This window comes from Triturus cristatus, chromosome 11 (genome assembly GCF_964204655.1).
Source record: "Triturus cristatus chromosome 11, aTriCri1.1, whole genome shotgun sequence".
In the NCBI taxonomy this organism is placed as follows: domain Eukaryota; kingdom Metazoa; phylum Chordata; class Amphibia; order Caudata; family Salamandridae; genus Triturus; species Triturus cristatus.
The window spans coordinates 1115361302-1115387216 of NC_140594.1; the positions used below are offsets into that span (position 1 = coordinate 1115361302).

Consider the following 25915-nt stretch of genomic DNA (forward strand, 5'->3'; position numbering starts at 1 on the left):
ATCAGTGGCAGCGACAGCTTTAGCAATCAGACAAAGCGATGCCATAGTATTAGGACACCCATTGACAGTTCAAGTACCACATGCAGTAGAGGTTCTTGTGAACCGAACACAAACACAACACTTGACCATAGCAAGACTTACCGGTTATGAACTGACATTGTTTCAACCACACATAGAGATCCGACGGTGTAATACATTGAATCCTGCTACACTATTACCTGTAATTGGAGCAGACCCACTAGCTCATGATTGTGTTGAAATCATTGAAATAAAGACGAAACCTAGACAAGATTTGACAGACGTTCCATTGTTAGATCCAGACCTGACGTTGTATGTAGACGGATCATGCATGAGAACAAGTACAGGAGATTTAGTGGCCGCGTATGCAGTCACAACAGACACTGAAGTTATTGAGACAAATTGTATAGATATTCTGTCAGCCCAAGCAGCAGAACTTATTGCTCTAACGCAAGCCTGTATTCAAGCCCCAAATAAGAAAGTTAATGTATACACTGACTCACGTTATGCATTCGGAGTTGTACACGACTTCGGCGTGCTGTGGCGAGAGAGAGGTTATCTAACGTCCCATGGTGCCCACATTCAGCACGGGCCCCTCATTCATGCTTTGTTAGACGCAATACATCTACCCACTGCTATATCGATTATGAAATGTAAAGCACACACGAAGGTTACTGATACCATTTCTCAAGGCAATGATTTAGCTGACAGAACAGCTAAACAGACTGCTCAGAATCGCACATTAGACATGACAAAGCCAATAGTTCAGACACCAACACAGTGTATGACAATTAAGGATCCCACACTTGACGTAATTGACATACAGACACATGCCACAGCAGAAGAAATAAAGAAGTGGACTGAACTAGGAGGGATCCAGACAGATCAAGGATGGATGACGAAGGAGAAATCTGTATGGTTTCTCCCTGATTCCATGGTTCAAGCCATTATAGCTACAGTTCACAGTCCAGCACATTTAGGAGAGAAGGCTATGCTAGACAGCATTCAGCACATTTGGTTCAACAAACATTTACGAGCAGCAGCTAAACAAAAAGTTCGTACCTGTATGATATGTTGTCAGTTTAATCCAGGAAAAAGTGTTTCCGTAGAGCAGGGTGGATTTCAGCCTCCTGACCATCCTTTTGAAGTCCTCCAGATGGATTATATTCAGATGGAACGTTGTCGAGGATTCAAATATGTCCTCGTAGTTGTCTGCGCTCTCTCCCGTTGGACAGAGGCGTATCCCGTATCAGATTACACTGCCCCGACTACTGCCAAGCAGCTAGTTCGAGAATTCTTCCCACGGTACGGTTTACCACGTGTTGTATATTCAGATAACGGTCAGCCTTTCTCATCCGAATTAATGAAACATGTCTCACTCTTGTTGGGATATCAGTGGAAATTCCACTGTGTCCGACACCCCGAGGCAGCAGGTCTCGTAGAAAGACATAACCAGACACTGAAAATCAGACTGTCCAAAATATGTAGAGAGAAAGGTGTCGACTGGATAGTAGCATTACCAGTTGCACTCTTTTACATGAGAATGGTAGCACACTCTAGAACAGGGCTATCCCCGTATGAGGTGATCTTTGGTAGACCACCGAATATGTGGGGGACGCCTATACCACGCAAAATAACTGACATTGACTGTAACATGCTGACAGATTACTTGGCTTCCTTGATGTCTGCACTACAATCTTCTCGTTCACAGGTAGCTGCAGCCTTTCCCGACAACACTGAGGCGAAACCCCATGACGTTGTTCCGGGTAATCTTGTCTTTGTGAGAAACTTCGACAGGAAAAGTCAATTGGAGCCCAGGTGGAAAGCACCCAAGTTGGTCCTGTTGACCACAAGAACAGCCGTGAAGATCGAGGGACGCAAAGGGTGGATTCATTCAAGTCACGTCAAAAAATTTCATGGACTTCCTCCTGACACAGACAGTACTTCCCGTGTGTCTTCCCCCATTGACTCAAAGCTACCTTTGGCTGAGGCCAGTAGCACCGAACTCTATAAACAGAAACTCAGGTCCAGATCCAAGCTGTCGGACGATTTGATTGTTTAAGTCCTCTCCAAGGTGAAGCGGTTGAATCTGTCCCGACATGTATCCCTTAGGTCTGAATCATGTAGAGTCCAGAATCATAATGAAACGACATGCTTATTGTAAATTACTGCGTAACCACTGTATTGTGACATTATTAATTTTGTTTTTATTGAGTATTTTAGTAATTATTACGAGTGTGATTTTGCACATATATCATCCTATCTCTAGACATGTTTATAATATTGCTGCAGAACATTCTTTTAGTGACCTACCGCCACATGAATTATCTTATAGACTTGCGCTGCGCAATAACACCTTCATTAGTATGTTACATCATTCCCATCAGACTAGTAATGCGACCAATTGTTGGGTGTGTGGCCGACTTCCTCCCTATCAGAATAACAAAGGAGTTCTGCCTTTCTTTCCACATCCATTCACACACAATGGCTCCTGTGGAGCATGGTTTAGTTTATTAAATTCCATAGACCCAGACACAGCAGTTTATCAACAACATTGGATATGGGGAAATCTGAATCTAGTTTTATTCAAAGTCTGTCACCCTAATAAGGAGGGTCACCCCAGTAGAACAGGAACTGATTTAGAAAATGAAGTGTATAAATTAGGTAATTTTACGCCTAATCTTATGATTCTGAATGTCAAATCCGAAGTTGAACTAATTCTGCCCACTATGTCAGTATTTCCAGTTAAGGGTGAATTATGTGTAAGAAAAGTTGGTTCCATACATATGGGCCATAGCCAATGCGTTACTACAGTAGAATATAGTGATCAAGGTGAATCTTCATTTAGAGCTTCTCGCCATTCTTACTTCATATGTGGTCAGACGGCATATATGCGTCTGCCTCTAGATTGGGATGGTACCTGTTACATAGCATTCCTTTTGCCACCTGTTTTCCTAGCTCCCCCTGATTATTATCGAAATGTTCATTTAGTACACAATAGAGAGCAAAGAGATCTCCCAGTTGTCGATTATACTGAGACGGCATGGGACAAGTATGTAGATTTCAATAAAGGTATCTTTCCCTATATAGGTACAATATCAAATAGTAAGCTGATACGCAGACTCACCAAGACTCTTGAAGCTGTAGTAAACGAGACTATAGCCGCCCTAGGCAATCTGACAGAGGAACAATCAGTGATGAGAATTGTTGTTCTCCAGAATCGTCTTGTCCTTGACGTCATCCTGGCCGATAGGGGCGGAGCTTGCAGGGTCATCGGATCCAGCTGCTGCATATTCATACCAGAAAATTCGCCATCTGTATATAAAGCTATAACACGCCTTCATAAGATTGTAAGCCAGATACACGAGAATCCAGGCACTTGGACGTGGTCCGGGTGGTTTTGGAGTGTGATATCAGCCTGGGGATGGAGAGTTCTATCCTTCCTAGGTATTGGCCTTCTTATGCTCTTCAGTTGTTGTTTATGCCTACAATGTGGACCAGCGATTTGTGGTCTGTGTGCCACATCATGCATTCCATATCACAGTTCTCGTTCAAAATGCCGGAAGGAAGAAGAAATGATGCTCCATGAGCAAATCAATGGAATGATGAAGATTGATGTCTCGTGAAGGGCAAGAAGGGGACAAGGAGGGAATGTGGAAATGTGGATTTTCCTGATCAGTTATGTCCCCTATCTTGGACCCCAACGGTTCTATATACATGTTACAAGTACATGTATGTTCCCTCCAGTTCCAGTTTCTAAGACGCAAACATATGTGTGTCTACCGTCAACATGTTCTCTGTCAGATCCGCCATCAATGGGCTGGATATTCGATTCCTAAGTATGAAAGGCCACCGACTTTATATGGCTAAGTTACTTCATTTTTACAGTTCAGGCAAGTAGGCCCGATTCTGTCCTCAAAGCCTTTCCCTGCTCTCTGTCTCTGACAGCTTCAGCTTGAGCTCGCATCTGTATCCATGAACTTTGTCCTACTCCCTGTGCAGCTAACGGTGCCTGCCTCGGCCAGTTTTCGCCTGTCTGCCAAGAAGTTGTATTTCACCTTCGAATTATCTATTTTGCTCTCCAGCCGATGCATTCCTGTCCAGTGATTTAGGTAAACATTTCCTTTAGCTCACAAGCAAAGGACTCAGCCTTTCCGTCCTCCTGCAAGTGATTCATAGCCCTGTTGCCATGGAAAGTTTTCTGCCCCTCGCATCTCATATAGACACTTAGACGCTTGTACACGTACACAGTCAGTATAGAATAGATTCTGTCCGAGAGTCTCTTCCTTGAGGATAACATAGTTCTTTAAACATAGGATGTTAGATATGATTTGGGATTAGGTTGACTTGACCCCAGACTTCTCGTCTCCACATGTAGAGCTAAATGTCAAGTCCCCTTCACCCCCTAGTTGCACGTCAATTACACGTCATGCTGCCGCGCGCGCATCTATGCCAAGTATTATCTTATAGATCCACCTATGTCTGATAATTCTAACCAATCATGTTTCTTTTATTCCTTATTACGCCTAGTTTCGATTATGTCACTGTTTTGTCACTTCTCTTATCAAATGTTACGCCTTCTACATTCGTTTCATTGTAATGTACTTATTATAAAAATACATGTCTGTTAATAAATTATTGTACTTCACTTCCTGAACCCTCGTGGTGACGGAACCTGAGGGCCGCGACTCGAGTCGGCCATTTTGAATGGAATAAAGCCCATTAGAAAACCTCTTATACCACGGATTCTGCCTCTTGTTATTTTGAGCTATTTACTTTATTTTAAGATTCCGTATGAAATTCAGTCCGGTAATATTTATTTTTATTTACCACACAGGGATAAAATTCATGAAGATCCAGTAATGACAATTTCAGAAAGTAATGGTTTGAATTGACATGACGGAGAAACATAGATAATACATTATATGTGTATATTATGTAAGGTGGTCACTAAACTTTGTGTTAATCGAATAAAAGCAAAGTGGTATTAAAATGTGTTTATGTCAAGTTGTACACTTGAGGAGATATATTGCATGGGCTTACAGGGGTAATTATAAGGTTTTGGGACTGTCCAGTCATTTGATGTACAGTTATACTTCACCTATAAAAAATATTAAAAAAAATAGATAGCACCAATTGATAACCTTATTAATAGCATTGCCAAAATTATTCCATTGATTGTATAATTCAGATAAAAGTTGTCTTGGCAAAATTATTGGATCAAATGAAAAAATAATCTTTGGTGTTGGCAGTGATTGCAATACAATGAAATATGATGTTACTGCTCTGAGTTTTTAACTACATCTGAAACAAACTAAGATAATAATTGTAAAGGATTTTTGCAATTATTACAATCATTTTGTCAACTTCAGTGCAACATGAATAACCTCTGAAATATGGAAAGTAGAGTTCATCAATGAAGCACACATTTTGAGTAATGTTCTGCAAAACCCCAGAAGGTAAATACATTGTTTTTCCGTGTTTTTGAAGTTTTTCAATCAACCACAACACATTCTTTGTAAGTTTCATATCTTCACTTGAGCCGTATATCCCAAATGCTTAACATCCAGTTTTGAAAATCTACATCTCCTTTAACATGAGAATATGCACTTCAATTTTTGGGACACAACTTAATAGTTATGTTATGTTTCTTTTTACATACATAACACTATTTCTTTGCTCACTATGAGCAAACTTGGTACACCTTAAGCACACTCATATCCAAATACAGCAGCTCTCTGTATTCCTGAACTTATAAAAGACAAAATGAACTTGCTCTCTGCATGTATGTTTATGTTTGTTCCATTATCCTATTTACAACATCACTAATAATAGTTTAAGCTTGCCTCTCAACCATTGTGAAACAAAGTAATACGTGCAAACATAAGTTTGTTGCTCCATTATGTAACTGCTCCTTCACTCTCACCTGAGGGCCATGCATACAAAAATCAAATACAAATAAATAATATGATATTTAACGCAGTTTTTAATTTCTGGAAGACATATGTTATGTTGAACATTAATTGCTGGAGTACATACAAATTGATTGCCAAACCGAAAGGAATATACATTTCCTCATATGTAAGATTAGAGGTTGGGTGGGCAGAACTTGCAGAATTTGACTCTGCGGAATTCCGTGGAGTTACATAAAAACTACTCCCGATCCTGTGGAGTGCCTCCAATGGATAGAAATGGGCACGTTGAGCTGCAATTCAGTACTGAGAGTGGGTTCCACCCTGAAAAATCAGAGCGAATGGCACCATGTGGCTTGCCAGAGGGCACAACTACGCAACTTGATTTTGCATCCGCTCAGGTACATTTTCTGCTCAAGTGGCAGCCTTTTGACTGCAAATGGTTGCGACAGCCCGGATTAAACAAATCTCACCAGATATCCTCCTAGTACCCAGATATTGTGCTAGGGGACCTGAGGTAGGAGGCCTTGTGACCAACATCGTAATAGGCCCCTTAAAGTTTGAAAGACAATAAATCTGCTATAGTGGGAAAATGAGCTAGGAGGGAATTTTTTAATTTTTTACTTTTTAGATTATGTTAGAAATCCTTGTCTCAATGGGAGATGAAAACATTTTATGCCAAGATTGGACTGAAGCACTGATGATTCATTTAAATATGAAAAGATCAATGATTTTCTATTGATTGATTTTACGGCAAACATACCCACCCAAAGCCTTTCTTTAGACTTAAAGGACATGATCCACAAAGATAAACTCACACTTTTGTATAAGTTTACAATTTTTTGGCATAAACAAAATGTAAGTTTAATTTTTTTAACAGTGATTTTTGATTACAGAGATTTCACTCTCGTGGCGGAGACTCATCACATAAAAATATAGACCTGTCCTGTCTTTTATATGTGTAGTTATACATCCCAACTGCAGAGTCTGCACAGTAACAAAATTACTATTATTAAAATTAAACTTGTAGTTTGTGAATACCAAAAACCAAAACAATTATGACACAAAAGTATATGTTTACCTTTGTGAATCAGGCCCATAGTATCTTACATAGGGGCTCTCAATGGAAGGATCTAAAGATATCTAAATACATTCTATTTCTTGAATAGAATTTAAATCATTCCATAGGACAACAGTTTCCAACTAGTAACAAATGAGGTCCGAAGCCCATACATGAGCTTAGCACAATGAAAATATTTGGAAGAAAATAACATGTATTTAAGTCTATGATTAGCAAATGTATTTTGTCATCCAAACTACTATTACAAATGGCCTAATTGATAGTACATAATTAACATTTTCTAGATCAAGAACAACTCTTTAGGTAGGTGCAACACACAGAATTATTTTCAAGGTTTGCTCCCTCATCTGCCAATCAATTTATAGAATGGTATGGTAAGCAGTGGGCCTACATGAGGAGGTGCTGAAATGTGGTCAGAAACGGTACATTTGAGTGAATCTCTCAAGGAAAGGCAATTAAGGCTGCATGAAAGATATACAACCTGCATAAATAAATTACTATCTGTAGAAAGGGATTTGTATAATGATGAAGGCTCTTTCTTTACAAATGAGAAGATTATTAACAGAATGTAGGGAAAGGTAATTCAGCTCAAACCCAGTTTTGCAAATAATGAGTAGCACACACTAGGTTTAACAAAATACAGGAATCTTGTGGTTATAATATTGAATGGCAACATGGCTAATCCACATTCTCTGCACTCGAGTATTAGGCGGAGAATCCAGAGGAAGCCCAAATTAAATTTCAAATATGTAACCAGTGGTAGTATTTAGGTCCTGAACCAATGATTTACAGACAATGGAACAATAGCACACCTGCAAGGGAAACTTCTGTCAAACCTATACTGGGCTTTCAAGTTCATAAAAGAAACCATTGGGATTAAAGTATGTGTTCAAACAAAACTTTGAATGGAATTTTGAATACTTCTAATTTACTGCGTAATTGTAACTCTAAGAGTTGAGTATTTCTACTATGAGTAATCCGCATGTTAACTAATCTTAGAGTACAGTCTAGAAAAATAAATTTAGGGATTTGCCATTTAATGTCATTTTCCTTCATTTCATTTGCACCATTGCGCTTTTTTTTCTTCCTGTGTCACTTTCTCCACTAAACAGAAATGTTCTCTATTCATCATCATCATACTTCCTTATAATGCCTTTACTCCACTATCAACATTGGATTTGTTCTGCATACTTTGGAGAAATATTCAATGTTTCTAGCGTGCCAACAATTCTAATGCCAAGTTAGAAAGAATTTTTAACTGAAAAAATAAACATTATTTCCTCAGCTAAAACACCCTTTCCCCCTTCATTCTTGTTCTCTTCTTGATATTTCCCATTTTCCCTTCTCCACCTTTTGCTTCTACCATACACACTACTCTATATGTTCCTTTTCCTTGGATAAGCCAAGCACTGTCTTCTTCACTTATTGCCACACAATGTGTTTTGTTTACCTTGCTTGGTGAGAGATACTTCAGTGTCTGTTTCATACCTTCTTTCTGAATGTTGGTGTGGCATCACTTTTTCTGATGACAGACCTTGCATTCTGTGTTATCTTACCTCACAAAACAGTAATATCTGTAAACTATCAGAAGACAAATCCTACTCTGCTTCACACTTTGAGCATATTTACAAGGAGCTAGCGCTGCCGCTGCGTCATTTCTTTTGACGAAGCGGTGGTTCAAACAGTGCTCCATACGGTTCCATATTAACAAACTGATGCATTGGGCCCAATGCTCCTCTTTGTAGCGGCCTGCGCCCATTATACCTGCACCAGGTATAATGTATGCAGGGTAGGGTTTCCCACGTTAAAAACTACATAGAACTGATGCAGTGAAATTTACATTTCACAGCGGCACTCAATGACTGAACTGTGTCAAAATTCCAACGACTTTTCAAACCAGGTGCAAGGGTTGATGCTGGGCTTTTAATATAGGACTCGCCTCTGTGTTTTGACGCATTGCTGGATTTGCATCAGTCTTAGGCCCAACTCCAACAATACGTCAGTTTAGCGTTAAAAGATGTTTCAGAATTTCTGGTGCATCAGTGAATCCTTGCACCATTAAGCACTATATTATAAATACATGTCATCCATGGCGTCGTTAGGGCATTTGCGGCAGGCACCAGATATCTGAGGCATCGATGCTGATGCGTCAGCTCTTGTAAATACGCCCCTTTGCCCTTCAATGCTGATGCATACATACCTTCTTAATGCTGCACCCTTGCAATGATGTATCCTTCACAGTCTGTCTAAGCATTCCAACGGATGCAACGTTGCTTGCGTAGTATCTCATGGATTACAGCATTAGTGTATGGAACCGTCTTTCGGTCCTCATAGTGAATGACCTGAGATTCACCAAAGACAGCAGACAACTCCTTCTGAACTTTCTCTGTAAAGAAACATTTAAACGTGTCAGAGGAATGGCACCATTATAACCCTTAAGTATTTATACGTCTATATCAAGGACAGTTGTTGGCAAAGAAATCTCAGTTCAAGTCTGTATTCCCTCAGTTGTAATACCTCAGCCCAAGTCAACTCATGTCAATCCAAGTCAAGCCACATAGCTTTATCAAATACATTCAAATCCTCATTCCAAATACCAGTGTTTTGCTCTTTCAGATAATCAATTTATGTCACTTGAATTTTTCGTGAAATCTGGCTGATTGAGAGTGCTAGAGTAGGAAATTCCCATGTTTTAAAAATTCAGCAATAGAAGTGACAAGAGCAGTTTAAGTTACCGTCACCATTATAGTGTCATATTTATTACCTTTGGTTTGGTTAGTCCCTCCCTCAGCTAGCCTACACATCCCTCTATGAAAGAAACCATGAGGCACGTCCAATGTAGAAATGAGTCTCCAATGTGAACCATTCATGTCTCTTCCATGTATGGCCCATAGCTTGGGCTGTTTTGCTCTGCCTAGTTATATATGCAGTTATGAGGTCTATTATGTGACCCAATGATGAAGAAGCCATTATAAAGCCAATTGCTTTTGTTTTTGTGAGATGATCTCGCTGGCGAGAACAAAGCAATGCCATCTTGAGATATAGTAGACTAGTACTGATTGTTGGTTGCACAGACAATACTCTTCATAGAAATCTGGACTCATCTTAAATTGAGGACAAGCCCTTGTGCGGTGCTATTAGAGACCCAAGGAATCATTCTGATTTCAACAATGTTAACATAGGAATGCAATAAAGTTGCTAGACATCCATTCACTTATGATAATACTGGTGCAAGATAAAGGATCTGGTAACAAAACACTAAGCCACTGATTATTTCAACATCAGTGTGTAGCTCTTTCCCACAGCAAAGCAATCCTCTACAGAATAACACACTTTTTAAAGTCAAATAAAATGTATTAGAGCAAAATTGCAGTGATTTTGTTACTTTAATTAATTCATGTAATCAGTATTTATTTTCAATGACAATAGGATGAGAAGAGTCAGACATGTGTGATGAGTTATGAAACACATTTGTTGCTACCACATCTGTTGAATAGACATATTGTTGTGGTTTAGTTTTATGCCTTTTGCCTAATCTAAAAGTAGTGTTAGTGTACTGCATTAACATTAAAAAAAAAATCTCACACTGCTTGTATTTCTTTTTACTGATGTTACTTCTTCTGACTTCACCAGTGTCAAAAGCCTGCTGCAGCAATGTCATCAAAGGTAATATGATGTAACAGTGTGTGATGTAAATGGAAGAGGTTCAAGATTAGGTAATATCAATTCTGCCACACCTGGCATTTTGATGACTTGATTGTTTTTGGAAAGGGATATTTGTGAGTGGTGCTTGTTTTGAGCAGCTGTGATACTTGTGGCATGCAGCTTGAACTCAACCCTTGGGGCAGAACAATGAATGAAACATTCATCTCTTTGTCGAACGTTGAACATTCTGCACACTCGATAAACATATTTATTTAACTTTCTTAATCTATTAAACATGATAATTCCCTGGCCTTCTAAATTCAAATTGTATAGTGTATAATAAAATACTTTCTGTTCTGCCCATTGTAGGTCTCACCTTGGATTTCTGGTTGATTCACCAGGTAGAGGAGTGCCCACCATAGTCTGGTGATTTCTGTCCCACCTCCAAAATGTTCAGCCACAAGGCGGATCATGTCTTGCTCATCAAACTCAGAGGCGACATCTTGAGAGTCCTGGATGCAATAACAACATTCACATTCAGCAGATAGGAAATATAGAGATAGCATGACATATTCTGGAGCTAGGCCTCCTTGAGGACCAATGGATGATATAAAAGAGTTTAGCTTTGTTCATAAAATGGAATTGATGAAAATGAATGCATCAAATTCTGAAACGCATTTCTGAATAAGAAGACCAGTATCTTCTAACGATGATGAGTAAAATTGCAGATTTGGTTTGAAAGTAGGTTTAGATCTCATTAGATATTGATGGAGGGTTAGATTATCTACTCTTACATGGGTGAATTCTGAATATGAATTAGGGCTTATGTCTGCAATAGTTATTGGTGAGATTAACTGGCCTCTGTCTTGAGAGGGAGGGAAGTTAACACAGTCTTCATCATTTGGAGGAACAAGTATAATTTATTACTTCATCCGAGGGACGGATGGTTAAATAAAAGTGGTCAGGAAAGTTATGAAAGAGGAAAAAGAGAGAATGATGAAATCAATCAAAGGGGTGATCCATATCATGTAGCTCTGTATCCCCTTAACCAACTCCTTACATACCCCAATCCCTGCTACTTTGGTCGCAGCTCCCTCTTCCTGGCTCAACACTTGACTCCAGGTGCCTCTCCACATGTTCTTAGTATTGCTTGTGCCCCCGAATCCAGCCACTTTTCTTGGTCAACCCCTCTCCCTGCCAAGCACTGTGCCTCTGTCTCCCATTTTATTTGTCTCCCACCCCGTTGCCGCATTCTGATTGACCCTTCTCTCTTTGTTGGTGTGCCAAGCCATCCTCATCTTTTTGAAGTTACAGCGTTTTGTAAGTAAAGTACATATGTTATAGAGTGCGCGATTACAAAAGTATCTTGGCGCTTATGGAAACCTAAGACACCTGCCCATAAGACACAACATTATTTAGAAGAGATGACAAAAAGCCATGTCCTTAGTGATCTTCTAAAGAGAGGATTGCTGGGTTGGAAACTTAGAGACAGGGGGCAAAGAGTTCCACTGTTTACCTGCTGGATAGGAGAACCTCCTGTCACCCCATGTGGCCCTTTTTATTTTCATTCTGCTCCCCAACTGTTGTTCTGCCTTAGGACTGTATTGTCAACTTCATATTATGCTGGGCATCTCTAGTGCAGATCAAATCAAATAAAGTTTATTGTTTAGTTAATTAAAACCATAGCAATTTTACTACATTGATCAATTGTACTTATCATTTTAATCGGTCCTTTGTATCACAGTAAAATTCACACACAGTATTGTAAGGCATCAATTGTAAATCAAAGGATGTCTGAAAAGCATGTTAAAGTGTACTTCAGTTTTTCCTAGGACAGTATTATGACTTTCCTATTTCAGTTAATCCTATACATTTATTAAAATTACGACACACATTTTTAAAACGCTGATTGTTGGTTTGCAGACTTATTAATTGCCTTTCTGATCAGGAATGATTTAAATATATTTATAAGTCTCTGAATCCCTTCTCTGCTGGGTGGATAAGTCAGTGACCCTCTGCTAAGTCATAAGTATTTGCTACCGGGTGTATATATTTGAGGACTATGCCGCCTCCTTCTTCTTTATATAGGTCTAGTTGTTATTGACGCTTCTCTCCCATTGAGAAAACCTCCTTGCAGGGCTTTAGATTTCACAGCCTGTTCGTGCATTCGGAGGAACTTTATCAATTTGTGCAGGTAATCTGTCTTTATCCACCACTGCCCCTAAATTATTTTATTTTTGTGGGCGAAAAGTTCTGGCATTTTGTCTCTCTGGGCATTGAAGAGCAGCCAATGAGCTTCTACTGCATCTTTTAAACAGGGCAACTGTTCTTAGACAAGTCAATTAATATATTTGATGGCTGTGTAAGGTCCAGTAAAATCTGCACACAAATTGTGCCACAAAGGCACATGCCTAATGTAAGACAAAGCTGGCTTTTGCCACATACATGCCTGACTAAAATCTAGCAGATTGGCTGAGAAACATTCATAACACACTGTGATCAAGGCCTCAGTGCTAGAATATCACATGGATGCATTTTTGACATTCACATAATATTTTTGGCATTGTCCACTGTGTGAGTGCTTGGAAACAGCCATGTCCAGATGTGTAATGTTTGGACATGTAAGCTGCTTCCATATGTATGATGAAAAGGAAACCATGAGCTGAAAGAGCTGTGTTTTCAGGAAAGTGCTTGCAGTGTTTAATTCTAAGTGCCTGACTATTTTAACCATGTTAGAACTCAGCCACAGCTCATATCAAAATGGAGGCTTCGCTTTCCTGCAGTGTCACAATCCTATTTCCAATCAGTGGCGGATGGCACAGGTAAGAGCGGAAGGCAGGGGGTGGGGCGGGACAAAGTGGGGGGAAGTCAACAGATGACAGGTTGGTTAAAATTAAATAAAAAATAAATAAATCCACCTACCTTGCGCTACGTTAAATATTAGTTTAAGTTAATTTTATATATGTAACATTCATTTATAAATCTGAAAAAAGTGTTTTAATTAAATAATAAATATGCGTAATTTTTAGATCTTTTAACATTCAATTATGTTCATTTATATTTGTAACAATTTTAATTAATGTAATTTAGTTTACCATTATTTCCCATGGATTTTTATTTTAAGTCCAACATTTCTTTCAATAGGAGGGTTTTGCAGTGCCAGTGGTTGGCCATGAGTGGTACAGGAGGTACTTCTATTTATTTCAATTATGGTTCCCTTCTTGGCTGTAATAACTTTAGAATTGCAGATTGTGGATAGCAGCAGGCTTACTCTTTTGTGGATGGGTTAATGTCCCCACTAAATCCCCCAACATCCTCTAAACCGACCCTTACTCCTCACTAAACCCCTTATACTTAGTAGTGTGTTTCTTTCTCCATCACCTCACATATACAACTAAGGAGTAAACTTCCATGTGTGAGGTTCACACCCTAGAAAGGATGGGAAAGGTGGAGGTAACTCTGGCAGGTTTGTGAATAGCATTTGTAGTACTTAAGTATTGCTAACTTAGTACTGCTAGACATACTACAAATTGCAGTTTGTGAATAAGCCCTTACAAGTCTTACGTACCAGCCTTTCTTCCACATGCTTAATTTGTACCTCTCTTTAAAACTACAAATATCTTGGTTCAAAGTATTTCCTACGATTAGCAAATAAAATAGAATATGGGTCTGTTGTGAGACTCACCAGGGACCACATGGTTTCTAGATTAATAATAATATTTTCATTTGCTTCGATGAGCTGATGGAATTCTTTATCATCTCTGGAGAAGCGGAGCCCAAAAATCGTAGAAGAGATCACATTGTTTACAGAAATGGTGATCGCCCAGGTGGGATCAAGGCTTTTCCCTGTGGAAAAAAGAGGGAATGAGTCACTGGAGCATGCTATGGACACTTTTGGGATACACATCTTCAAACACCTTGCAAATTAGGAGTAAAACTATGGACAGGTATATTGAGCAGATTACTTCCAGCATTCCGGGCCTCATTTACAATATTTTGACGCATTTTGTGCAGGAAGGGACAACTTACTGCACAAAAACAACCGTTAAGGGCATTTTTCTATTTCTACGCATGCTGCAAAATGCAGAACGCATAGAAAGAAGAAAATACAAGGCAACATAAAGTATTTCTCCTCGTTCCACCTCCTTACACCTCCCCTGGGCATGCATAGGATTCTGACACATTTCAAGGTTTACAAAATACTGTAAATCTGGGAATGCGTCAAGTTCCATGGATGTTGCCTGGCAAAACCCACAGCAACAACCCTGAAACGCCCCTTTCGCACAGAATTATGAGTGAAAGGGAAACATATTTAGAAAGTCATGAAAAGTCAGGCAGGGTGACTTTCCGGGGCCTTGTACATATCAGTAAGCCCATTGCGTGGCCAGTGCATCAAAAAATGTGACGCACCAGCGGCGCAATGGGCTTTTAAATAAGCCCCTCTGTCTACTACATCATTGTTCTTCTTAACCAATAGCTGTTAGGTTGATTCCTGATTGTTTGAGTTGCAGGAACATCAACGGTGAGATTGCAAGGTTCCCCTCTAACCAAGGCAATGAGTACTTGGGCCTGGGATGGAAAGTCAGTATTGGAAGCCTCCTTGACTCTCCGGGCAACCTGGCTGTGCTGCCAAGGCCCAGCTTAGTCTAGTTTTATAGGAGGTTGTGTGAAGGATGAATTTTGATATAATACAACACAATCATTATGGTAGAAATAATGATGACTATTGTGCCAGAATTCGTTTGCAGAAACCAATAACACTTTAATAGTATATCAGTTACGTAAGGTACTCGTACCTTAAGAATAGTAGCCGAACAACTCAAATCACAAAATAATACAAAACATGTTCTGGCAACAGAGATCACTCAGGTTACAAAGTACACTGTTATCGTTTGCTAACTGGCTGCCAACACTGAGTCACTCATAAACAAAAAAGGCCATGGGGGATCGTTTCACCGTGCCAAAACATGGTGACTCCTAAAACCCTGTTCATGGTCACTAACCAGTCACGAACAGAATACATTTCACAAAAGCACCCACATGGATCAGTTGGGCATAACTCTAGTTATTGCCTGGCTAGATTATTTCAATGAACAATACTTCTGAGCTCCAATTTTCCTTCTACACTGACTTCAGCTTCTATGCATGGGCCACCAGAAATCGACTACACTTCAAAATCCACAATCATATCATCCTTGCCCTTAAAAGTAAACTATGACTCCCTTTGGTCAGGAGTCTCTTCAGGAGTCCATGCATTGCACACTGAGGCATTCACTGTGGCTGAGCCAACACAGGGTCTGAAGGTACCAATCAAGGGACTGAAGGGACCAACCAAGGGTCTGAAGGTACCAACCAAGTACATGAATGTGCCAACCATGAAAGGCTCACATATTAAGGTTTGCATTATCGTTCCTAGATTCAGAAAATCTCACAATGATGTGACCTCTTTCCTGTGAAGGTATGAAGTTTGTCAATTTCAGGAATCTTCATCAATAGGCATTATTTTTAGTTAAAAATAAAGAGTTTGGGCAATTTCCTGGACAAAACGTTTTTATGCAAGAATTGTCCTGCTACATGTAGGCTTTTATAATAGGGTTTACCCTGAGAAAATCTACTTGTAACTTGTTTTTAACCTGGTTCTTTCTAAATTTTGCAATCATTGTGATGCTCTGGAAAATCTCAACGTCTTTTAAAACACCTCGAATTTGGAGAAGTCATTCAATTTTCAGACCCCTAACTGCAATCTTCAGTGGGAATAAGTAAAAAAACGCAAGAAACCTCCTAGAAAACAGTGTTATTAACTGAGTTACAGCAATGATGGGAATGCTGTTAGCACAAATACAGTGCAAAAGTACTAACTAAAAGTAATGATCAACCAGGCCTTAGAAACGTCTTGAGATTATCTTCTAAGAGGCTATTCAGAATACTAATATTTTTTAAATCTGCAATGTTGGGATGTAAAAGTCCTCTGCATGGTAAAAGGCGTGTACCCCTGCCCTGAGTGTCAACTGTACTGTTGTCTGGATCTCTACTGCTCATGTTTTTTTGCCATAGGCAAAAAGTATCATGCATGTGCATGCCTGTGTTCAGGACTAGGGGCCAAGGTATTCTAGTCTCCCTTCTGGGTAAGGCATATCACACAGGGAAACCAAGACCATCTGCACTGGAGCCTAGAACACCCTTGCCTACCTGCTTGCCAAGGCCAGTGTTATATCCCTAAGTAAGGCCTATGTAGCGAACCAGCTTATTTCTTACATTGTCCTCAAAAATTACATTTTCAGCTGTGACCTTTTGCACACATTTGCACACACAACAATGTTGGATTAGTTTCTCTGAAACCAAACTTATTATTACATCTAGCTTCGCACAAGATTATCAGAACACCCCGAACACCATGTACAAGGTCTTGTTTTGCAATATTTACAATTTCATCACTATCTTCATCCACAGGGTGACAGGACTATCTATATATCCATAACATCACTAATTCATGCGCACATAGCAAAGCTGCTTTCTATTATAAAAGATGAACAACCCAATAGATTAGCAGAGAAGGTACTTCTACTGACATCATGCTTGCATGCTGAGAAATCACTACTCAGTGGTCTGACATCTCATGAGGGGTATCCAGTTCGTGACCAAGACGGGGTCCATCACTCTATCCCATCAGGTAACGGTGTTGGATCGTCCCTTGGGGGGATTCTCGGCTCTACTCCTACACACACTCTAGGTACACTTAGAGTAGCGTTCGCATAGCAGGAGCAATCTAGATGACTGCCTTGTTGTATATTTCTGCATATATACATTGTTTAGCACCATGGTAGAACTATGTATACTATTTATGCTCTTGGTGCTTGTAATCACGTTTATCTGCTTCTATCTACTGATTATTGCAGCACACGTATTTTATACACAAATAACGTTAGTTCAATAAATATTATTGAAAACATCCCTCTGTGTATTCTCTGTATATTTCTCAGAGAATAAGTAAGCACAAGTGACTGAGAGAAAGGTTTTGTACGTTTTCCATGATTCTTGAGTGATCAGGTTTGTCATGCTCAGTGTTTGCCAGGAAACTGTTCGCTCCTGGAAGGTCAGGGAGGGGGATTATGGTGGCACTGTGAGCTAGCTTGTCTATAGGCCAACATATCCTGCGGGGGTGGCCGGAATTAGTCTTGACACTAATCCCTTAGTTTATGTTGTACAAACAATGCGCAGGCCCTACGGATTGGTAGGAACTACACAACACCAGTGTGTCCTGTGAGGAAAGTGTTGGAGGGAGCAAGGTTCAGTGGGGAGCGCTACAGAGAGGACTCCCTGTCGGAGGTGGTAGGATATGGCTGTGCACTAATCAGGTTGTTGCCATGTGCAGGATCAGTGCAGCAACCCTCATATGCCAGGAGAGGCCAGCTGTGAAGTGGCCTCTTCATCGAGCACCGTGGGCGAACACCAAGACTGTACTGCCTCGTTCCGGTGACCCCGTATGTCAGACGCAGCCATTGTTGATATGATTGTGATAAAAGTGCCTCAAGACCCGTGGAAGGTGCCACCATGGTGTGGGTTATTGCACCAGAGGTGTCTGCTCCCTTAAAGTACAGCGGCGCACCTTTGTCAGTATTCGGGCTGTTGCCCAGGAAAAGATTGAGTCTGCCACTAGAGGGTTGAGCTTGCACATCTATATTTGCCCCTAACCGACCCCTGAAGACTGCAGAGGATGCTTAGGAAGACATCTCACAATTGCTGTTGTCCGGTCGGGAGCTGGAGGATTGATTCTACCCCTCCCCCCCACCTTGTGGGGAAGATTGACACATCTTCGCAGGCTGGGAGCAACTCCTTTCATGGGGGAAACCAGGCAGCATACCTCGGGAGACATCCAGTTCCTGCTGGGTGATGCAGCGTTTACCACAAGCAGCCCAACTTCTCTGTATAGGACCAGAGCTTGCGATTGCCTGCGTTTCGGGCTGAATGGTTCTGAACTGCAGGAGTGGGTAACACTTGATTTGAGCTTGTGGGGCACTGGGGGACTCACTTTTGAAGGTGCTGCAGTACCATAGACACTATTAACTAATTCTCAAAAGAGTCAAAGGCAAACTCTTGAGTATGGCCTACTAGCGGGCATTCCCTGCTTGCAGCCACCAGTGAAAGGGTAATAAACCTGACCACATTGCGAGGAAGAGGATGGGACAGGAATTTGCCTGACAAACACCAGACCCCCGACCTCAAGGGGATTGTGTTGTTGCTAATGAATATCGTTATTCTATGAATGAATGGAGTAAGAACTAAAATACTTCTTTTTCAGACAAAAACAAGTATTTGACTGGATATTGATTTATTGACATTGATGAGTGTCCTTTGAGTTATGAGTCATGTTCACTAACCTATACCCTTACCTCCCTATAGAGAGAGCCTTTGACTTCTTGTCCACAGCTACCACTGGGAATCAAGTGCAGATAGAGTACTTGCCCAGTTGCTCATGATCCATAGTAGGTCGGGCCTCGGGACATCAGGAGTCAATGGCCTTCACAAACACAGTTGATCTCAGTAGGCCCTGCAAGGGGTTCTGACATGCAAACTTTGTAAAGTTTAGCATGTTTATGATTTCTATTGAAAAAATATGAAATTTGCAGTGGCAATATTCCTGTATTTCTCACCCCTCTCAATAAAATCTGAATTAATGGAATGCTAGAGATTGAAAAAAAGTTGTGTAACCTGTATATCAACCACTTTATCAAACTTTTAAATATGATTCAAGCCACAGTTTTTCTTTTATTAAAAAAATCCAATATAACATGTTATGAATCAGATTTTGCGAGTGAATTGGGTCTGTAGATCCAAAGAAACAAAAATCTTGACCTGGCTTTGGAAACTACTTCTAATTTGTCTCTGATGGGGCTGCGCAGAGAACTAATGCATGTTATGTGAAGGAATATAGGTACAACACTGTCCAGTTAGGAATCATTTGTAGGTATGGTTAGTATTTGTATAATACCTCATCACTGTATTGTGTAGTGCCCAAAAGCAACAATGCAAGATGTTATCAGATTAACCCATTATAAAACAATTAAACACTCAGATTATTTGCAATAAAACGCAAAATATAATATTAAGTTTCAAGTTCAATTTATTCATGCTCAGCTAATAAAAGCCATTGCAAAAATGTATAAAAAATATAAATTTGGGAAGGGGAAAGACCGACTTAAGTAAGGTGCCCCAGTGGTCATAAAACATCCAGTTAGATGAATAAATGCAAATTTCGAATGCATTTCACAAGATAAAAATTGATAAATAAGCAAGGTGGTAAACACTGCCATGGCATAATCATGAAAACATTAAGATCACAAATTCATCATTAATAGAAGTAGTTTACACAGACTTCACTCAAGATGTTGCCCCAACACATTTTTAGTCACTATAATGTGTTAAGCTGTGGGTAATTGAATGCATTCTGAACTAATTCAGCCATTTCTTCCATTATGGTAAAGATTAAAGTGCTGGTGCGTTGCCCCATAAGGTCGTTACATACTAAAACGATTTTACCCATGTCTTTCTTAGATTTTTTAACATGAAGCCCTGAACTCACATTTAGAGCCTTCAGATGGTGAAACTGCACTTTTAGCGGGCGCACGTTATTGTTACATGTAAGGCAGCACTTCATGCATATATACGTTATAATGCAGGGGGAACTAAAAAATAGAGGGGCATATTATCAAGGACGGCGTTAAAAATTATCGCCGGTTTAGCGGCAGCAAAACTGCGGCGATAATGGTCTTGATAAAAAGCCCTGGAGAATTCCAATAGAAGCCCATGTTCTGGTGTGAACATGGACTTTTATTGGAATTCTCAAGGCATATTATCAAGCCCATTATCGCCTCTTTAGCAGCAGTTTTCTGCCGCTAAACCGGTGATAATTCTAACGCCGTCCTTGATAATATGCCCCATGGTTTTAGATTACAGAAATGACAAGGGAGCAACGGCTCTTAACATTTTGTCAGCTTTGCTCAGATATGTAACCAGGTCGCAGATGGCTTGAGGATGAGGGTCATTATGCAAAAAATCTACAGCTGTGAGGCCCTTGGGGACTCGCTTGTAGGGGCCCCTTCTTTGATCCATACTTGACGGAGGAATTTCCGGCGATCGTCAAGTAGGGCTGGACAAATGCAGAGAAGGGGAGCTAAATTTTCTTGTAATTGACCACATAGCAGACACTCATTTAACGCTTGGCGTGGGGACCAAGGTGGTATAAGGTCCAGGGATGAGAAAATTCCCATCCTGATTAACCCTGGGCGTAGTTCGCGAAGTAGCGCTACGTGAAGCTACGCTAAGTGCACTACGCGAGCTACACGTAGCACTTCGCGAACTACGTAGCACCCTGTTCGCACTGTGCAAGATGGCGTTTTCAATGATTGCATAGTGCGAACTGTGCAATCATTGAAAACGGCATCTTGCACAGTGCGAGCTGTAGTTTTCTGCCGCTCGAGTAGATTTTTACTCGAGCTGCAGCTTTCTCAACGCATGGTAGTTTCTCATCGCTAGTGGTCGCAACCATACGCGACCACTCGCAATGAGAAATCTGACCTCCCCGCGATGAGAATCTCACGGGAGGTTTATTTTCCACGCTCGCGATCGGCAACTTGATGTTGCTGATCGCGAACGAGGAAAAAGTCTCGCCGGGATGTCATTTTGCTTGCTCGCGGTTGCCAACTTGACGTTGAGGACCGCGAGAAAGCAAAAACTGACTGCTGCACTACGCTACGCTATGCGTGTTTGCACTGTGCTACGTGCAATTCGCGTAGTGCGAAGTAGCGCAAACTTCGCAAACTACGCGAGCGTAGCATAGTGCTTTGCCCAGGGTTAATCCTGATGTGGCAATACTTGATTTTAAAATGACCTCCGAAAATGTCTGTGAGATATTTTTGTGTCTTGTTTTTGTTTTAACTTCTCTGTATGAGACAGGCATGCTTTCAAGTCATCAGGATCCGGTGGTCTTGCAGAAACAAAGCTTTTTCAATTTCTCTATTTAATACCTTAAGATTTTCGTGTGAGAGATTTTGGAGCGAAAGTGCGGTGGCTGTTTTCAGTTTTAGTGCTTCATGCAAGGCGATGGACCAAGGGTTTGGAAAATGCTAGATGATTTGTTTCAGATGTCTCTTGCCAGATAAAAAATGTCAATGTTCGTTCCTTTGCAACACGCGTGGCATGTAAATATTTAAGTATACAGGCCTATTGGGCCACGACTTGATTGTGTAACCTGAATACAAGTCGAATCTGAGTAGCTGCAGAGTAGTTTGGGAGTATAAACAATGATATAAAGACTTGGCTCTGGGATTTATTCAGAAAGGGTCCCAGCTTACCGGGTAAGGCTTCCGAACCGTAAGCCAATGTAAGCCAATGTGGTAATTAGTTTGGTTTATACTTTCTTCAGCAAAGGTTCTAGAGTGGGAGTCTTTGTGTGAATAAAAATGGTCTGGAAAGCATATTGCAGCGCTGCAAACTTTGGTTTAGGTGCAGCATTCTCCTGGATTAAATGCCCTCTCTTGTCATCGAGCCAACATCCACAATATTTGTAGCTGGGGCTCAGGACAGTCTGTGCTTGTTAAGGTACCATGTTACTTTAGGGAACTGAGGCAACATACCCCAGCATGTTTTCCTTATTTTCAAAGGTAGATATGCCCCCCAACTTGCATCCACGAACTGGATGGAGTTGGATTTAGCATAGTCAGTGCATTGATGGTGCTTGACTGAAACGTTTTTTCGAACTTCAAGTAACTATAGATGGAAGGCATGAGTATAAGTTCACTTGACAATTAGACAGGATTAGTCAGGACTCTAATGATGACAGACACATGAATGGGTAAGGACAGCTTATGATAGGTGTGCTTTCCTAGGACTATTGCTTAGGTAGAAGGCAGATAGTAAAGGTAGTAACGATACACGTCATGACTTCATCTTCACCCATTGATTCAAATCCATTGGTGCCACACTCTCATTTAATTTACTGTAGTACTTATGGGACAATGCTTGACCTGCTTGCCATGTTCATCCTCAGAACTTATTAGATATTCAGTTTGCTGTATGATAAGTGCATTACAGTACCTGCATATAACATTGGATTGGACATATGCTTCGTTGTACTACTCTATAAACCTAATGGAATTTTACTTGTCCACGTCAATTCAATTATTTTTTCTTTTCACTTTTTCCGGGTGTATATCTTTCTTCTTACGATGTCTTTGGCTAACAAATACTACTTTTATGATTATTCATTCTATATAGAGGTCTTCATTCTACTGGTGAACTTTTTTGTCCTGAAGATGATCCTCTAGATGTTTCACAAGACAAGACCGAAACGTTGACATAGCTAACCCATTTTCTCAAATACTGTTATATAGGAATTAATCATTGTATAGTTATGATAATTTCTATTTGTAAATAAGTGAAAGAAATGGGTTGTTAACAAAAGTGATTATGAGACAAGCCTATTCAAAGGACAATCAATCTCAGTTATTGTTGTTTAGGTAAATGTTGTTTTGTATCCTTTTTCTAAATTAATTAATTACATACATTTGTACAAAAAAGTATACACCCGCTGTTTGTTCTTTTTGATATATTCTTTTGTGATTTCCTTAATTGATTTCAAATAATTCAGATTTATATTTGTGGCGGTAAGATGGCCTTTTGTAAGAACGTTTTACCCAGAATCCCCTTTAAACCTCAAATTTAGCTAAAAATCTAAATTTCTTTACATTTAAGTGATGGAAAGTTCCAGAATCTGCAGCAACCTACAAACTTCCATCCACCCAGCATTCCCCCAAGTCTCCAGATAAAAATGGTACCCAACTTGTGGGGTGGCCTAAGTACCCGCGACAAGCAAGGGCCAAAAACGTATTGTGGAGACATAAAAAATTACCTATTACAAAACTACCTGGTTTTGCAAGGGGGGGTCACATGGGTTTTTGGCCCTGGGCTCGGTGGCTATCTAAGGAAATATACCAAACCCAGACATTTCTGAAAACTAGACACCCAGGGGAGTCCAGGGAGGTATGGTTTGTGTTGACCCCCCAATGTTCTCCTACCCAGAATCCCCTGCAAACATCAAATTTAGCTGAAAGAATCAAGTTTCTCTCACGTTTTTGTGTGGGTTGTGGGATCACCTGGGTGACAAACATTTCCCATCACCCAGTGTTCCCACAGGTCCCCTGATAAAAATTATACCTCACTTGTTTGGATGGGCTAAGCTCCCACTGCAGGGAAGGGCCCCAAATGTATTGTGGAGACATCACAATTTCCAATCACAAAACAACCTGATTTTGCAGAGGGGGGCACCAGGGTTTTTGGTCCTGGGCTCGGCGGCCATCTAATGAAACCTAACAAACCCAGACATTTCTGAAAACTAGACACCCTGTGGAGTCCAAGGAGGTATAACTTGCATGGACCCCCGATGTTTTCCTACCCCAGAATCCACAGCAGACATCAAATTTAGCTGAAAAAAAAAATGTTTTTGCACATTTCTCTGTGGGAAAGCTGTGGGATCACAGGGCTGACACACATTTTCCATCCACCCAGCATTCCCCCAAATGTCCAGATAAAAATGGTACCCAACTTGTGGGGTGGCCTAAGTACCCACGACAAGCAAGGGCCAAAAACGTATTGTGGAGACATCAAAATGACCTATTACAAAACTACCTGGTTTTGCAAGGGGGGGGTCACCTAGGTTTTTGGCACTGGGCTTGGCGGCCATCTAAGGAAACTTACCAAACCCAGAAATTTCTGAAAACTAGACACCCAGGGGAGTCCAGGTAGCTATGACTTGTGTGGACACGCCAATGTTTTCCTACTCAGAATCCCCTGCAAACATCAAATTTAGCTGAAAGAATCTAATTTTTCTCACGTTTCCGTGTGGGAAAGTTATGGGATCACCTGGGTGACAAACATTTCCCATCACTCAGTGTTCCCCCAGGTCTCCTGATAAAAATTGGACCTCACTTGTGTGGATGTGCCAAGACCCCACAGCAGGGAAGGGCCTGAAATGTATTATGGTGACATCAACATTTTCCAATCACAAAATGACCTGGTTTTGCAAGAAGGGGCCCCAGGGTTTTTGGCCCTGGGCTCGGCGGTCATCTAAGGAAACATACCAAACCCAGACATTTCTGAAATCTAGACACCCTGGGCACTCCAGGAAGGTATGACTTGCGTGGACCCCCCCCCCCAAACGTTGTCATACCCAGAATACATAGCAAACTACAAATTTAGCTGAAAAAAAACAAATTTTTCTCATGTTTCTGTGTGGGAAAGCTGTGGGATCACTGTGCTGACACAAATTTTCGACTTGCGTGGGTGGACCAAGTACCAGTGACAGGCAAGGGCCCAAAACCTATTGTGGAGACATCAAATTGACCTATCACAAATTGACCTGGTTTCGCAAGGGGGTCACTTGGATTTTTTTCTCCGGCTCCGCGGCCATCTAAGGAAACATACCAAACCCAGACATTTCTGAAAACTAGACACCCGGAGTTCAGGGAGGTATGGTTTGCATGGACCCCCCAATGATTTCCTACCCAGAAACCTCTGCAAACCTCAAATTTAGCTGATGAGACATGGGGGAATTCTGGGTGGAAGTTTGTGGATTCATGTAGATTTCAGAACTTTCCATCACAGAAATGTGAGGGAATTTTTTTTGACAAAGTTTGAGGTTTGAAATGGAGTCTAGAAATTTAGCACAGACTGTCTTAATCTCCGCCTCTTGGCAATTCCAGTATTTTAAAACTTACTAAAAATTGTACTATACCCCGGAGAAAATTGCTAAATGGGGCGGCACAAATAATGTTCATTGTCCCAGATGTCATCTGTACCAGGCAGTTTTGATACACATGTTCGCAACCTGTTGAGCCTTGGGTGGTCTGATAGGGGATGTGACAAAGTTCCTGGTGGGGAGACTGGGATTAAACATAGTATTGAACCCTCAATTTATACTGCTGGGGGTTAGCAATAACTTAATTTCCAATCAGGTACAAGCATTTGTGTTTATCGCACTGGTGGTTCTTCGGTTATATTTGGCTACCGCATGGCGAGACAGCTCTCCACCCTCAGTTCAACAATGGCTTGCTCACCAAATAGCTGTATATCATACGGAAGTGGCAGTGTATGTAAGAAAGGGAAAGCGGGCTAGGAGGGGAGGGGCCAGGGTCTGGGCCCCTTGGAAAAGTTGGGTGGATACACTTGAAGAGGGTTAAAGAGTACAACCTCTACCTAATAAGAT

The 25915-nt window shown here is 40.7% G+C and overlaps 1 pseudogene; it reads right to left on the reverse strand.

Moving 5' to 3' along the window:
- Positions 1-25915, reverse strand: part of LOC146786129 (cytochrome P450 2F2-like) — a 69592-nt pseudogene that overhangs the window by 18681 nt on the left and 24996 nt on the right.